At 35.1% G+C, this 17,430-nt stretch overlaps 1 pseudogene; it reads right to left on the bottom strand.

The window, feature by feature from the left end:
• Positions 1 to 591: 591 nt before the first annotated feature.
• On the bottom strand, positions 592 to 935 carry LOC113187414 (small ribosomal subunit protein eS12 pseudogene; annotated as a pseudogene).
• Between the last annotated feature and the right edge of the window lie 16,495 nt (positions 936 to 17,430).

Below are 17,430 nucleotides of genomic sequence, written 5' to 3'. Positions count from 1 at the left end.
TAAATCACTTGTATTTTTCTATTGAAGCTGTTATAAATGTCTCATAATACAAACATCCAAGACACTAAAACTCAAAACATTGTTGAAATATTTTCTATATGACATTTGACATAAAATCAAATCTGTTTCTCTTTAAGACTATAAGCTCCATGAGGGCAAGAGTCAACCATATTTATCCACTACCTCTGCAGGGTCTTTTTTATTCAACCCCTCAAATTTCTTCTCTAGCCTGTCACATGGCAGGGCTCTCTTGCCTTCTGCTTGAGCATGAACAAGAGGAGCACCAAAAGATCCAATGGTGGAATAGGCTGATATCAGGACATTTATTTCCCCAGTTTCATAATTTACAAAAGATATGAATATATTACATTCTGGTTGTATTTTATCATGCCAGTTCAATTTTAATACATTCTTGTATCTTGATTTGTTACTGAGACTCCCCTGTAAGATATCAAAACCTGTGGATATTTGCATGTATACTATAATCCTATAACATGCCTATTTTCTTATACAAACACATGCACACACACACTCTCTATATGCATATATATATAGAGAGAGTGTATGTATGTGAGCCAAAAATTCATTTGCTCACTTCTTTCATTTAAATTACTCTTCAATGACATCCTTGGCCTGAGATTCTTTGCCATATTCCTTCACCTCTATGTAAGTGCAACCAACCACTTCTCATATTTACTCAATCCATTCTCTAGTGGCCTACCCATTCTCCTGGTTTCTTGATGTTATCAACCTTAGTTAGGTTGATTTGCAGCTCAGCACAAAAGGCCTCAATAAATTTGACTTACATAGTCTCATTATAGTTGGATGCAAGCACACAAAGACCCGCCTGGTGACTGGCTTCCACATGCAAGGCTATCATTGTCCATGATTGCGGTCTTCAGCACCTCCTGTCAAGCAGTATTGATATCCATCATACCTCCAGCAAAAAGCCTTACCTAGCTAGCCATGGCAGTGGGTGCTGGAGAAGCCTGATCTTGAATCAACCGAAGCCTCTGCCTCCGCGCAGGGACCCACACACATTATATACAGTGTGTGGGGGGGAGCACCTGTATATGACATATATGTCACATATCTGATATACATATATATATATGTATATCAGATATATATGTATATCAGATATGTGACATATATGCACATACACATACATCTCACACATACAGACACATTATGCTTCTGGGCATTGAGGGCAGGGTCTTGCACATGCTAAAATATTTTAAATTATTGACAATAAAAATCAGATAATTTAGGGGAAAAAAGACTAAACTAATTGTGTTGTAACCAGGGCAACATGCAGCACTCAGAACCACTTAACATTGTCCATGAAAATACATGTTAATTAGAAAACTAGAACTTCATTTTCATATTTACTATAGCCAATCATTACTTGTTATGAAGAATAAAATGAACGAAAGAAAGACTGGATCATAAAAATCAGGGGTTGAAAATAAATTATCCCATTGATCCTCAAGAAAGGCATTGCACAACAACTACTGAAAGAAGAGAAAATTTTTATTTAGGCACTTATTATAACCCATCCCTAGTGATATTTCAGAAAGTCCAGAAATAGCAAAATGAAGTGAAAAAAGACTCTGCTACTGAGCCGTCTACCCCACTGAATTTTCATATGTTTTAAATCACAGCTAAATTACTTATAATATCAAATACAGTGTTATGCTACATAAGTAGTTTATCTACCTTATTGTCTAGGGGATAATGATGGAAAGAAATAGATTATCCTTGTTCAGTAAAGATCCATTATTTTTGTTTTCTGAAGATTTTTGAACCTCAGTTGTTTGAATTCCAGATGCAGAGTCTATCTATGGGAAGGTCAACTGTATTTACTACTAAAAATTATAAATACAAAGTGACTTTAATCATCATGAATTTCATATATTCTCCTCTTTTTAAGATCAAATAATTTGTGATTAAGCTATAAAATCACAGCTGGATTTGTTAAAAAAAAGTCTTTTACATGACAACTTCAGTGAAAACAACAGAATAAACCTATCAAAAATGGAATAATCAGTAAGTCCTTGAATGTACTTGTTGAGACAAGAAATTTAAAAATGTTTTCATAAGTCTTGTTGCAGCTTCTTAGATACACACACACACACACACACACACACACACACGTGCACCCTTGTTGTCTTTCAATTTGTGTAAAATATTTGGCCCTTTTACATTGACCAAACTTTTTTTTTAAGTAAAATTTTAAGTTTAATTCACTGTTTTAGAAATTCTATAGTAGTCCAGGAATAATAGATGAAAAGTAGCTAAAGAATATACGGAAAGGAAATGCTACTCTAATGTCTTAGGGCTTGGAGGAAACTGAGAACTGATCCAGGGATATGGGATCATGTGCAGTATGTGCTTTAATTTCAAAAAGGCCAAATCAAACTACATGCGGCTGCTGCAACCTGCATAGGTTGAACCTTAGAAAACTGGCGAGGAGTGATGGGGGATTAAGAAAGACAAACACTTGCAGAGAGAAAGCTGGGACCGGGTGAAACACCATCCTCGGATGGAGAAACAGTTGGCTGAGAGCTAGTACAGCAAGTTTATTACACAGGTTTTTATCATCAAAAGGTTATTGGTTGGAAAGTTTCTACCAAGCAGACAGGCTTGAAGGTTGTGGCACTCGTGAGACATTGTGGTTATCTTATTAGGCCCAGAATTCTTCATCCGCAGCAGGTGGTGTCAGAACTCAAGGTCAAGACTGATGTAACTCTGTGCCTTTGCACAGAGATTCCTCAGGCAGGGCATCACAAGCAACTGTGCAATCTTGTCCTGCACTTCTGCCAAAAAGTGCCTAGCACAAGTGCAGGCACAGCCACGAGGCAGTCACAGACCATGATCCAAGTCACCATTCTCCGCATATGGCTCACACATGAGACACATTATGAACATGGATCCCCTCACATATTGATATATGTATATATTTACACATATGCAACATTCTTCTATGAATTAGTGTTTTGTCTATGTATTATTACCCATCCTTTATAGAGTCAAAGGTTCATGTGTTTTAAAAAATGAGAAAACATTTATTACTCTGTGGGAACTGAAGGATTACACTGGCTAAGAACCTCAGAAAAGAATGCTTACACACACATGCAGGTAGAGGTGGACCATTATGTCCTAAAGATAAGGTGGGGGGGTGTTGTATTGAATTTCAGTGTGTTATTGTGAGAAATTGGATTAAACTTGACAGTTCTGTGTCTTATTCTTGGTCCTGTCTAACTAATAGAAAAACATATGGTCTAAGCCATCACTCCATTACTCCACATACTCTTAGTATTTTGTTCCTCATTCATTTTTATTTTTGTTTGGAAGTTATATACATATATGTATTATTCAGTGTTTAAGGTCTATATTGTCCATATTCTGATTCCTGAGTTATTAACATAGATAGAAGTAATACAATAGCAAGAAATTCTTGTATACAGCAAAAGGAAAACCATGATAATGCAAAGTAGTTATTTTACAATAAAGCAAACTTTGTGACCTTACATGACTTTGATTATCAGGAAATTATTATTATTATATTACTATTATTATTATTGGTACTGGGGATTGAACTCAGGGGCACTCAACCACTAAGACACATCCCCAGCCCTATTTTGTATTTTATTTAGAGACAGCGTCTCACTGGATTGCTTAGCATCTCGCCCTTGCTGAGGTTGGCTTTGAACTCATGATTCTCCTGCCTCAGCCTCCAGAGACACTGGGCTTATGGTATGCACTTGGCTAGGAAAATAATATTACTGAAGAAAAATATTAATTCAACATTTCATTAAATGGAGTAAAATTAAAATTTAGCATAAAATTTAAATACATTAGTGTTAACTGAATAAGTTACAAAGCACAATAGCTACAATGCAAACTATTTATATTGAATATTGCTTTACTTTTGCTTATGTTAAAGGTTTTGCTAGAATTTCACTGACTAAAGCTACATTTTATTAGATTTTTATTCTCTTATTTAAAAGTTTATACCTATCCTCTTAACCACAGCTGTTTGCAAATTTCATGTAATATGAGAGAATACGTAAGATTTCACCATAAGCCTACTTACATCTGAGGCTTTGAAAATAAATGTTTTTAAAATGTAACTTGATAACATTCATCTGAAAATCTGTCAGGAAAAACTGGTTCAGATGGGCTAAAGCCCTAATATTTAAATTTCCATAATTAAATTTAAGCCCACATAAAGAAGAAAATTTAGCTATATTTTTAATTATACTGTACCATTGCCTAAGCACAAATACCAAAGAAATGCATTTTATTTTATTTTTATTAGTGCATTAAAATTATTTATAACAGTGTGATTTACTATTCTATATTTGGATATGCACATAACATTTTGATCACATTCTCTAGTAGCTTTCCTTTTCCTCCTCTCCTGCCTCCCCCTGATTTCCCTTCTATTTTTATAATCATCATCATCATCATCATTTCAATTAGTACATTTTAATTATATATATAGGTGGGATTCATTGTGACATATTCATATACAGACATGCATAATTCGCAGATTTCAGTTTCCAGTACTTCTCCATGCACCACCCTCCTCTCTCCCTCTCTATCCCTTTCTTTATTCTATTGAACTTCCTTCTACAAAAACGTATTTTAAATGATGAAAACTACAATGAAATAGAATTTTCTCTTTTCTCGATTTGGTGTAGGATACTTCACTTCATCTCACCTTTAACATCAATTCCAAACTTGAAATCACTCTAACTTTTAGCAATTGATCTACACCACTCTTTTGCATTATTTCTTCCCTCTTCCATAGTTTTCCTTGAACTTCTTTGGAGAACTGCTCTGGTGGGCTTTGAGCCTCTTGCTTATCTACACTACATTTTACTTTGCTTTGAAAACTTGGATTTTACAAACGAGAGGAGCTACACCTGACCTTATTAAAAGTCAGGCCTTCAGATTTCCAATTACCCTTCCCTGCTTTGCATCACTGAGCGAGAGTTTTCATGATTTGCTTGTCACTGAACCATTCTAGGGACTGACACTACCCAGTCATAGCTGCCCATGGTGCACCCTGGCATCACTGAAAATTTGGAAATTCCCCTAATTCTGGGTCTGAAATTTAGTGTTATGTTCCAAACTTCCATTTCTTTGAGAATGGGCATTAGTTGTAGCCTAAAAAGTACAAAGAAACTATTAATCCATGCATGGATTAATATATGCCTACTACTCACCTTTCCTCTATTAATCTAGTAGGGCTATTCTTGAAGGAAAGCCTTTGAGTTGATTTCTGCTATGGGACTTACTCTTCTATCCTCATTTCTACATGTCAACTTGCCCCTGTGTACTTTTTTTTTTTTTTTTAGTTGTAGATGGACACAATACCTTTATTTTTATTTATTTATTTATTTATTTATTTATTTATTTATTTACTTATTTATTTATTTTTATGTGGTGCTGAGGATTGAACTCAGGGCCTCACACCTGGGAAGCAAGCACTTGTATCACGGAGCTACAACCCTAACCCCCCAGTGAACTCTTAGTGCCACTATACTTTGCTCCATGAAAATTCTTTTTTTGCATTTAGTCACTTTTTAACAAATCTTATTTAATTTCCTTTTTATACCTATTAACTTTCTACAGTCAAAATATTCTGTTCTCATGATTCAAGGAGGTAAGAAAAAATGCATAAAGTTTTCTCTCTCCTTTTATAAGTAATTCAAGTTAACTCATCATAGGAACACTTACATGTGTTAATTACCTTGTGAAGAAAACTAATGATGAGGTACTGTTAGTTTCTGAAAAAGTATAAATTTAATGTAAGGAATGTGTCTGGCTCCATGATCAACATTTTAAACCATTAGTCCTAAAAATATACTTCCAAATGTTAAAACAATATGAATTTAATTTATTTTTAAAAAGGTAATGATAGCACTTTACCACAACTTCTCCTGCCATAGTTGATCTCAATGAGTTATTTCATGACTCAGAAGATATATAATTAATTATATGAACAATCCAACAAAATGTACCTATAAAAAGGAGAAATTCCATTTTTGTTGTGATGTGTTAGAAATACCCGGGTGCCTGGATAAATCAAACACTGCTAGGAAGTGGCTCAACAATGCAAAATTGTACCTGTGCAGAAGGGTGTGTCCCCAAAGGCAATCTGGTCAGCTAGTACACCTCAGCAGGTGGTCCTCCAGTATTTATCCCTAATGAAGCACTGCCCCTGGCTCCTAATAAGAAGAGTTCCACAGAAAAATCTATAGGATTAGCTAATCTAAAATTAGGGTGTGCACAGAAAAGGGCTATAGTTGTGATTAGATACCTGTTAGGGAATTTTAAAAATGACTCCATTCTGACCACATGTTTCCCTAATTTACGATGGCTCCATTCTATATATCGGGGACTTAAGTTATAGTAAATGTGCTTGTGTTTCATTACCTGGTTTAATTTTGATAGAAAGTAAAACATAAATCTTACCTAGTGCCACTACATCTTGATCAAAATGATTTGGTTTGAGTTTCCAAACCAAAGGAATAGCTGAACACCATCTCCTCAAGTCTTAAAAGTTAATTTAACACGGAGCTTCTTTCTAATTTTCTGCATATGGTGTGGTGGGGTGAGTGTAATTCTCAGGTGTGTATTAATATGTGGTCATTTCAATTGCAGGTTTACAATGACAAATTTTCACATCATCTATACCCATATATAAAATAATTATATACCCTACAAAAATTATGTAAGATTTTTCTAATTTAAATTCTCTGACCAGAAAAATAGCCAGATAATAGTTCTGATCTAATCAGACAAACTTATTTTTCATGCTAAAATTGTTATTTGATTTACAAAATTTCAATTTGTTGAAGTGAAAATAATCTATACTTTTACTTTTCTCATTTTCAAGTCAAATGGGAGCAAAAATTTAACTTTATACTTGATGACTAAAAACATTCCTTTGGGCCCCCTGAGGCACTGAGGTAGGACAGAAGAAATTCTAAAGGAAAAGGAAAAAAGAAAGAGAGGGATCCACCCACACTGGCCTCTGCAGGGTCCAGGTGCACAGCCCGCCTGATCCACCCCTTTCCTGGTGGGTCAGACACCCTCCAGAGCCTAGCCTCTGGTGAAGGACCACCCCTTCAGACCAGCAGACTACTGCAAGAGATCAAGCTCAGTTGCCCAAATCCACCCAGTCCTGCCTGAGCTGGACCCAGACTCACAGCAGGCCCAGTCCACTCCCCCTCCCCAGGCAGGGCAGACACCAGGCAGAGCCTAGCTTCTGGCCCAGGACTGCCCTTTCTGACCAGTGGACTACTGCAGGAGCCAAGATTCAGCCCACACCACCCACACCAACCCACGTGGAATCCAAGATCTCAGTAGGCCCCACTCACCCCTCCCCCTGTGAGGTAGACACCCCCAGAACTTAGCCTCTGGAGCTCAGGACCACCCCTTCTGATGAGCAGACCACTGTGGGGGTCAAGCCCAGTGGCCCAGATCCACCTACTCCAGTTTTTGCAGGACCCAGATCCAGGATGCAGTAGCATCTCTTAAGGGACACCCCAGGGTCTAGAAGCCCAACATCAAGGCGAGGTACAGACAACAGGTATTACACGAATATAGGGAAGAACCTGTAATATCTCAGAGCCACAGTGCAAGAAAGGAAGACACATAGACAACATGAAAAAACAAGGGAGGAAAGTGCCCCAAACAAACCAGGATACTACAATAACAGAACCCATGGACAACAAAGTTGATGAAATGTCAGAGAAGGAGTTCAGAAGGTTCATAATTAAAATGATCTGTGAATTAAAGAATGACCTAAATGAGTAAATACAGGCAAAAATTGATCACTCCAACAATGAGATAAGAGAGTAAATATAGGTAGCAAAAGATTACTTCAAAAGAGAGATAGAGACCCTGAAAAAAAAGTCAGAAATCCTTGAAATGAAGAATACAATAAGTCAAATAAGAAACTCAATAAAAATCATAGCCAACAGACTAGATCACTTGGAAGACAGAATGCCAGCTAATGAAGACAAAGTATACAATCTGGAAAATAAAGTTGATCACACAGTGAAGAAAGTTAGAAACTATGATAGAACATCTAAGAATTATGGGACAGCATCAAAAGACCAAACCTAAGAGTTATTGGGATAGAGGAAAGCAAAGAGTTTCAAACCAAAGGAATGCACAATCTCTTCAATGAGATAATATCAGAAAATTTCCCAAGCACAAAGAATGTCCATGTGAGTGATATGATTTTCCCAATTCTTTACTTTCAGTCTCTTAGAAGCAGTATATTGTTGATTTTTGTTTTTGTTGTTGTTGTTCTTTTTAGATCCAATCTGCTAGTCTTTGTCTTTTGATTGGTGAGTTTAGGCCATTAGCATTCAGGGTTATTATTGAGACATGGTTTGTATTCCCAGCAATTTTTTTTTATTTTTGATATTAAAGTGACTTGGTTTCTCCTCTGATTAGATTTTCCTTTAATGTAATCCCTCCCTCTGCTGATTTTCACCATTGTTTTTTATCTCTTCTTCTTGGAATATTTTGCTCAGAATGTTCTGTAGTGAGGCTTTCTATGTGTAAGTCTTTTATCTTTTTTATATCATGGAAGGTTTTTAGTTCATCCTCAAATCTGAAGCTTAGTTTTGCTAGATATAAGATTCTTGGTTGGCATCCATTTTCTTTCAGAGCTTGGTATATGTTGCTCTACGACCTCCTGGCTTTGAAGGTCTGGATTGAAATATCTGCTGAGATATGAATTGGTCTCCCTCTATTTGTGATCTGATTCCTCTCTCTTGTGGCTTTTAAGATTCCATCCTTATTCTGTATGCTAGGCATTTTTATTATAACGTGCCTTGGTGTATAGCTGTTGTAATTTTATACATTTGGTATCCTGTAAGCCTCTTGTATTTGATTTTCCAAATACAAAAAGGATAAAGAAGAACACTATGTACTGCTCAAGGGTACCATACACCAACAAGACTTAAAAATTATAAATATATATGCCCCAAACAATGGAGCAGCTATGTTCATCAAACAAACTCTTCTCAAGTACAAGAGTCAAATAGACCACAACACAATAATTTGGAGTGACTTTAACACACCTCTCTCACCACTGGATAGATCTTCAAAAAAAAAAACTGAATAAAGAAACTATAGAACTCAATAATACAATCAATAACTTAGACTTAACTGACATATATAGAATATTCCATCCTTCAATGAAAGAATATAATTTCTTCTCAATAGCACATGGATCTTTCTCTGAAATAGACCATATACTGTGCGACAAAGCAACTCTTAGCAAATATAAAAAGGTAGAGATACTACCATGCATTCTATCAGATCATAATGGAATGAAATTAGAAATCAATGATAAAGTAAGAAATAAAAATAAAATACACCCCAACACCTAGAGACTAAATAATATCTACTGAATGAACAATGGATTATGGAAGACATCAATGAGGAAATTTTAAAAAAAATAGAGGTGAATGAGAACACAGACAGAACATATCAAAATCTCTGGGACACTATGAAAGCAGTACTCAGAGGAAAGTTCATTGTATGGAGTTCATTCCTTCAAAGAAGAAAAAGGCGACAAATAAATTACTTAGCACTACATCTCAAAGCCCCAGAGAAAGAAAAAGAAACCAACATCAAAAGCAGCAGAAAATCAGAGCTGAAGTCAATGAAATTGAAGTAAAATAAACAATTGAAAAAAATTGACAGAACAAAAAGTTGGTTCTTTGAAAAAATAAATAAAATTGACAGACCCTTAGCCATGCTGACAAAGAGAAAGAGAGAGAAAACTCAAATCACTGACATACATGATGAAAAAGGAAATATCACAACAGACACTACAAAAATACAGAAGATAATTAGAAATTATTTTGAAAACTTGTACTCCAATAAAATAGAAGATATCAAAGACATTGACAAATTTTTATTTTCGTATTATTTGCCCAAATTGAATCAGGATGATATACATAATTTAAACAGATCAAATTCAAGTGACAAAATAGCACATGCCATCAAAAGGCTACCAACCAAAAAAAGCTCAGGACTGGACTTATACACAGCTGAGTTCTACAAGACCTTTAAAGAACTAATACCAATAGTCTCTAGTTTACTTCAGGAAATATAAAAAGAGGCAGCACTTCCAAACTCATTCTATGAGGCCAATATCATTCTGATTCCAAAACCAGGCAAAGACTCATCAAAGAAAGAAAACTTCAGACCAATATCTCTAATGAGCATAGATGCAAAAATCCTCAATAAAATTCTGGCAAATTGGATACAAAAACATATCAAAACGATCATGCACCATGCAAGGTTGGTACAACATACGGAAATCAATAAATGTAATCATCACGTCAATAGACTTAAAAACTCATATGATCGTCTCAATAGATGCAAAAAAAAAGCATTTGACAAAATAAAGCACCCCTTTATGTTCAAAACACTAGAAAAACTAGATATGATAGAAACATATCTCAACATCATAAAGGCTATACATGCTAAGCCCCAGGCCAATATCATTCTAAATGCAGAAAAATTGAAGGCATTCCCTATAAAAACTGGAACAAGACAGGGATGCCCTCTGTCACCACTTCTATTTAACATAGTTCTTGAAACACTGGCCAGAGCAATTAGATGAAACAAATTAAAGGGATACACACAGGAAAAGAAGAACTCAAACTGACACTATTTGATGATAGTATGATTGTATACTTGGAAGACCCAAAAAGTTCCACCAGGAAACTTCTAGAACTAGTAAATGAATTCAGCAAAGTAGCAGGATATAAGAGCAACACCCATAAATCAAAGGCATTTCTGTATATCAGTGACAAATCCTCTGAGAGGGAAATGAGGAAAACTACCCTATTTACAATGGCCTCAAAAAATACTTGGTAATCAACTTAATGAAAGAGATGAAAGATCTATACAATGAAAACTACAGAACTCTAAAGAAAGAAATCAAAGAAGACCTTAGAAGATGGAAGGATCTACCTTGCTCTTGGATAGGCAGAATTAATATTATCAAAATGACCATATTACCAAAAACATTATACAGATTTAATGCAATTCTGATCCAAATCCCTATGGCATTCCTCATAGAAATAGGAAAAGCAATCATGAAATTCATTTGGAAAAATAAGAGACCAATAAGGATTGCTAAACCAATCCTTAGCAGGAAGAATGAAGTGGGTGGCATTGCTATACCACACCTTAAACCATACTACAGAGCAATAGTAACAAAAACAGCATGGTATTGGCACCAAAACAGACTGGTTGACTCATGGTACAGAACAGAGAACACAGAGAATAATCCACAAAGTTACAATTATCTTATTTTAGACAAAGGTGCCATTAGAGAAAAGATAACATCTTCAACAAATGGTGCTGGGAAAACTGAAAATCCATGTGCAACAAAATGAAATTAAACCCCTATCTCATCATGCACAAAACTCAACTCAAAATAGATCAAGGACTTAGGAATACAACCAGAGTCCCTGAGTCTAACAGAAGAAAAAGCAGGCCCTAATCTGCATCAGGTGGATTATGTCCCAACTTCCTTAATACGATGCCTTTGGTGCAAGAATTAAAATCAAGAATCAATAAATGGGATGGACTCAAACTAAAAAGCTTCTTCTCAGCAAAAGAAACAATCTGTGAGGTGAATAGAGGGCCTATATCTTGGGAGCAAATCTTTACCCCTCACACATCAGATAGAGCACTATTCTCTAGGGTATATAAAGAACTCAAAAAGTTAAACACCAAATAATAATAATAATAATAATAATAATAATAATAACAACAACAACAACAACAACAACCACCCAATCAATAAATGGGCCCAGAACATGAACAGACACTTCTCAGTAGATGATGTACAATCAACCAACAAATACATGAAAAAATGCCCATCACTAGCAATTAGAGAAATGCAAATCAAAACCACTCTAAGATTACATCTCACTCCAGTCAGAATGGCAGCTATTATGCATACAAACAATACTAAGTGTTGGTGAGGATGTGGGGGAAATTTCTGGTGGACTGCAAATTGTTGCAGCCAACATGGAAAGCAGTACGGAGATCTCTTGGAAAATTGGGAATGGAACAACCCTTTGACCCAGATGTCCCTCTCCTTGGATTATATTCAAAGGACTTAAAAACAGCATACTACAGGGACACAGCCACATCAATGCTTACAGCAGCACAATTCACAGTAGCTGAACTGTGGAACCAACCTAGATGCCCTTCAAAAGATGAATGGATTAAAATTGCAGCATATATACACAATGGAATATCACTCAGCAATAAAAGAGAATAAAATCATGGCATTTGCAGGTAAATGGATGGAGTTAGAGAAGATAATGCTAAGTGAATTTAGCCAATACAAAAAAAGTAAATGCTGGAAGTTTTCTTTGATATAAGGAGGCTGATTCATAGTAGGATAGGGAATGGGAGAATGGGAGGAATAGATGAACTCTAGATAGGGCAGAAGGATTGAAGGGGAAGGGAAGAGGTATGGGGTTATTAATGATGGTGGAATGTGATGGACATTATTATCCAAAGTACATGTATGGAGACACAATTGGTTTGAATATACTGCGTATACAGCCAGAGACATGAAAAATTGTGCTCTACATGTGTAATTAGAATTGTAATGCATTCTGCTGTCATGTATAAACAAATAAAGAATGAAAGAAAAAAAAGAAAGGAGGCATAAAGGAAAGACAGGAAAATGAAATTTTAATTCAGAAGACCTGCATAGACCTCTCCCATTCTCTAAGCCAGTAGGAAGGGAGGAAGTACAGGGTTATTAATGATGGTGGAATGTGATGGATATTATTACATGCTTTCCCAAGCCTATCTCTCCCAAATTTCTTGGAAATCTATAAATTTGCCTTGTGCACTGCTAATTAGTCTATCAATAAATAGATTAAGTAAAGAAAGATTACAAAACATTTTGAAAAAATCTATAATTTAGGGAACTTTTTCATGTTACTTATTAGATCAGATAATGGAGATGGCATGGTCTAAGAATTCTGAAAATGACGAGACCATCATAAACCATCTTGAGATCACCAGACTTATATTTTCCCTACCATACATTTCCATATTTTCCCTTCACTAAGTATACTTTCAAAGAGGAGATGGGAATCCCCAAAACCCATCTCTCACTCTTGAAATAATCATCATTCTCCCTTGAATGTGAATTTCTTGCCTTCTTTAAAAAATCTCTGTGCCTCTAATGACACATCCTGAAGTTCTTTTTGTTACATATGTCAAATGACCCTTCTTGTTCTGAGTTGTTATCCCACTTTTCCTGGAACCTCCCTGGGACCCTCATCTAGAGAGATCTCTTCTCCCCTGACAGACACTACCATCAGTATTTACTGTGTGGATCTCAGGTTGACACATTATGTAATGTTCCATATAAATAATTATGCATCATCTTTTACATAACGTTACATAAACCAAGACTTTGTTGCAAGTGGGCTGTTTGTAATCAAGAATTATGCCCTTCAGTGACTTTTCCTCCACTTAGTTTTTAACATTAAATATTTTTGCTCCTTAGCAATATAACGTTATTTTAGTTGCACTACCCCCTGCTTATTACAACAGGCATCTTTGAAATTGAAATCAAATTGTGTAATTTCTATATATTGTTAAACTAGGTTATATTTATAGAAGTTAATGCCATAGTTTTATTTATTTTTTTTATTTTTAATCTTTTTTTTTTATTGTTGGTCATTCAAAACATTACATAGTTCTTAATACATCATATTTCACAATTTGATTCAAGTGGGTTATGAACTCCCAATTATACCCCATATACAGATTGCTGAATCACATCAGTTACCCTTCCATTGATTGACAAATTGCCTTTCTAGTGTCTCATGTATTCTGCTGTCTGTCCTATTCTCCCCTACCCTTCCCTCCCCTCCCCTTTTCTCTCTCTACCCCTTCTACTGTAAATCATTTCTTCGATTTGTATTATCTTGTCTTACCCCTCCTTTCCTCTTATATGTCCTTATGTATAACCCTGAGGATCGCCTTCCATTTCCATGCGATTTCCCTTCTCACTCCCTTTCCCTCCCACCTCTCATCCCTGTTTAATGTACATCTTCTTCTCAAGCTCTTCGTCCCTACCCTGTCCTTGTTTACTCCCCTTATATCAAAGGGGTCATTTGGTATTTGTTTTTTAAAGATTGACTAGCTTCACTTAGCATAATCTGCTCTAATGCCATCCATTTCCCTCCAAATTCTATGATTTTGTCATTTTTTAATGCAGAGTAATACTCCATTGTGTATAAATGCCACATTTTTTTTATCCATTCATCTATTGAAGGGCATCTAGGCTGATTCCACAATCTTGCTATCGTGAATTGTAATGCCATAGTTTTATAAAATAAAAAACTTTGACAAATGTTTTCCATCTAGAAATTCTCACTTATATTGCTATTAACATTCCTAATATTCACTTTTTTTTTTTTTGCTCCTATTCTTTTTCTCCTATGCTGGTTCACTGGATTTTGTTACATATCTTCCAAAAGTATTATCAGAAAACTGCTTGTGTTCCCAATATTGTAACCTTTATGGAAAATGCATTGCAACCATTTGTTTTTAGTATAATTTCCAAGGGCTTCTACTACTTTTAACATACTTTTAAATGAATTCTGCTCCCTAGGTACCTGGAAATTCTTCAATAAGAATACTTTTAAAAACTTCATGCTATTAAAAAATAAAATTTGCTTTCTCATATTTTAAGCTCTAACATCAACCCTCTTACTTACCATTGATTTGTCTCTGACAAAGAAAGCCATCCTTTTAATACTGATTCATCATATGCTATGGGGAGGGGGGAGGGGGATTAAATGAACTCTAGATAGGGCAAAGGGGAAAAGGAGAGGGAAGGGTAGGGAGGGGGGATAGGGGTAAAAAAGATGGTGGAATTCCCCTAAGTATGAAGACAAAAATGGTATGACTCTATTTGTGTACAACCAGAGATGTGAAAAATTGTGTCCTATATGTGTACTGTGAATTTTAATGCATTCTGTTGTCATATATAACAAATTAAATTTTTTTAAAAAAAAAGAGCTAAATATTGAGTGGTATCTCAGAGCCAGGCTTAGAAGATCAAAGAAGAGAATTTGGAGAGGAAAGAGAAAGATGGAGCTCTATAGACAAAATCTATTCATAAAAGTCGTGCACTGTCTAGTTTTATCCATGGAGGACCTGAGTCCTGGATATTTAGTAACCTCTGCAGAATGTACACAGAAATTTCAATCCCATGTTTATGAACTAGTAAGGAAGTTTTAAAAATGAAATTTTTAAAATGCAAAGTGTTAAGTTCTGAGTCATAAATAAGAGAGGCAATGATAAAGTTTTATGGCAAGTTAGAGGAGGGAGATAATGGTTATCAGAGAAGGGCTCATGGAAGACAATAGGCATGCAACTGGACCTTCCAAGATAATGAATGTGTGAAAAGGAGAAGAGGACCTAAGGGTAGTACATATTATGTACTACTAGGAGAGACAGGGAAGTGGGAGAGTCATTTCAGAGGTTACTGCAATATTTGCAGTAGGGCCTCAGGTACTATTGATTGAAAATTTAAAATTATAAATTTTATTATAAATTTTAACACCTACATTTTTGTTTCTTTACCATCTCTGATATTTTGTTCTAATGTTTGGATCACAAATTATAACATGACATGGAATTTCCTTTCTTATTTGACACAGAATTTATGTGCTATTAAGAATTTTCTTACCTGGCATGGTGGCAAATTCCTGTGATTCCAGCAACTCTAGGAGGCTGAGGCAGCAGGATCACAAGTCAAAGCCAGCCTCAGCAAAAGTGAGGTGCTAAGCAATTCAGTGAGACCCTGTCTCTAAATAAAATACAAAATAGGACTGTGGGTGTGGCTCAGTGGTTGAGTCTCCCTGAATTCAATCCCTGGTACATCCCCCACAAAAAAGATTTTCTTCCTTTAATCTTTGAATTTAGATACTTTTGAGTTCACATTTCATCATCAGATTTCATTATTATCTTCATTGATGTTTTATATTATTATTATTATAATTTGATTTTTAACACACATTTCCTTAAATAATGATTAATTTTCATTTTAATCTATGTTCACCTGGTCTGCTAGTGTCTGCAGTTGCAACCTCTCTGTCTCCCCTATTACATAACTTAGCATGCCATAGATTTATTTTTTCTCTTATAGATATACTGTGTGTGCCAAGTTATTTGCATTAGCATAATCAGAATAAATCAACTCTGAAATGTAAAACTTTGTTAGAAAAAAATGAAGCAGTCCTCTCAACTGTAAGAGTGAAATTATACAAATTTATTTGCAGTTGGCTAAAGTCAAAACAGGGTCAACTGAATAGTCATTCAATAATTGTTTATTGAACACCTACCAGATGTCTGCCATTATTCAGAGAGACCATTCAAATACAGGCTCTTATATCCTTAATTCATAGTATTCTGTAACATAACACAGGGACAAGTGGATAAGTAAGTCATTTCAAGTGATTTTCCTATATTTGTCTTTCTTTCTCTTTTCCTTCTTCTCTCCTCTTCCAATTCCCCTCTATGCTAACTTCTTTTTCCACCTTCTTCTTATCTGTTTTCTCATCACAAAATTTTTTGGTGTTCTTAGACTTTTGTTATAAATCTAGTAAAAAACTATATTGATGAAGCAAGTTAATTATTTAACTTAAGTATATAAGAAAAAAATATATATATACACACACACACAATTGAATATCATTCTTCTTCATAAAAAAGAAGGAAACTTTCTTTGTGAGATGTGCATTTGAATGGAACTAGAGATCATTACAGAAAATGAAGCAAGCCAGGAACATAAAGGAAGGTACTGCAGGTTCTCATTCATATATGGAATCTAAAATAGTTGATCTCATAGAAGTTGAGAGGAGAATGGTGGCTTTCAGAGTTGAGAATAATTTGGGGAAAGATGGATGAGGACAGAGTGATTAATGGGTATAAATTAGATGCTAATAAGGAGTTCTGATGTGCTATTGCACTGTGTAGTGACTACAGAGAATAATAATAATGTATTGCATATTATAAAGAGGAATGTAACATGCATAGGAAAGGATTTTGAATGTTATCAACATAAAGAAACAATAAAAGTGGTGATTGCATGTTTACCCTGATTTAAACATTACACAGTGTATACATGTATCAAAATATCACATGGTGCTCGGAAAACATGTATAATGCATGCTTTTATGTGTTTGTTAATAATCACATTAAATTCACAATTTAAAAAAATTCTTAAATTTATAATCATAAAAATCAAAATTTTAAAAATGATAATTTAATATTAAAGGTATATACCTCATAGTCCTAAAAGTAGATGAGAGGTAAAATTTT

The sequence above is a fragment of the Urocitellus parryii genome, chromosome 7 (genome assembly GCF_045843805.1).
Source record: "Urocitellus parryii isolate mUroPar1 chromosome 7, mUroPar1.hap1, whole genome shotgun sequence".
Classification (NCBI taxonomy): Eukaryota; Metazoa; Chordata; class Mammalia; order Rodentia; family Sciuridae; genus Urocitellus; species Urocitellus parryii.
Note: the sequence above shows the minus strand (reverse complement) of the source record. Positions and strands in the feature narration are given on the sequence as shown.